The sequence below is a fragment of the Notolabrus celidotus genome, chromosome 11 (genome assembly GCF_009762535.1).
Source record: "Notolabrus celidotus isolate fNotCel1 chromosome 11, fNotCel1.pri, whole genome shotgun sequence".
NCBI classification, from domain to species: Eukaryota; Metazoa; Chordata; class Actinopteri; order Labriformes; family Labridae; genus Notolabrus; species Notolabrus celidotus.
Window position 1 is genome coordinate 15,153,742 of NC_048282.1, and position 1,087 is coordinate 15,154,828.

Sequence of the window (1,087 nt, forward strand, 5' to 3'; positions counted from 1 at the left end):
AAACAGATGCAGCACAGCACTGATAAAAAAATAATTTAAAATATCTGTAAACTGTGACTTGTCATGTAAGGACTTCTCTCCAGTGGTGGTTCTAGACCACTTTTACTGGGGGGGCCAGGCTGGGGCCAAGGGTGTTGTCAGAGGGACACATTCAACCTTGACAAAAGAGACTGACAAGGGCGAGGACTGGCTGAGAACAAACTGGCAAAACATCAGTGCACCCCTTTATACTAGACATATATACTACTGTGTACTATATCAAAATGCAGACTGACAGCAGCTGTTTGGCTGTTTACACTCAACATGAGTCCCTTAGCGCTCTAAGGGACTGGAACCAAGTGCCACACGCACGTGTTCCACCTGAAACATCGGCTCGATACCGAAGGTTTTTCTATTGTATAATATTATTTTGGTGTGGAGGGGGGGCCACGGGGGGGTCCAGGTTCAGTTTTACAGGACCACTGGCCCCTGTTGGCCCCTCCCCAGAACCGCCACTGCTTCTCTCTGGCTGTGCAAAAGGACAAAAGACTGCTTGAGTCAGTCAAGAGCAGCAAAAAGTATCCATGGAAAAAATACATTTAGTGAGTCATACTCCTCTCTTGCATTACATTTTTCTTTTGCCTGTTCTTTAATGTAAAGAGCCAAATTGTGGTTTCTTTGAGTTTTTTTATATGAGGTTACATAATGATACAGTAAGGATTAAAGGGAGTATACTGTACACACCTTCTGCATTTCCAGTTTAATCAGAATATGAATATGCGCTGGATTCACACATCATGCTCACACCACCATGGCGCCGTGCACCTGTCCCTTATTTAGTAGTGAGAAAGTTGTTGACCAGTTACATGAATGAGCATACACACTTATTGGAGGGCAAAGGAGAGCAAAGCGGTAAGCACATTATGCTTCTGCCAACACGTCTGTTGCTTAATAATGGCCGCCTGCCCTTTCTGGAATTTGTCATAAAAGTTTCTGTCGTCAACTTTTGCCCGAGTTAACGTAAGAGAATAGATTTTATCTCCCGGACGACTCGGAGCCAAACTCCGTGGTGTTGTGGTATTTCCAAGAGCGCGAGCGTTATTGGTTT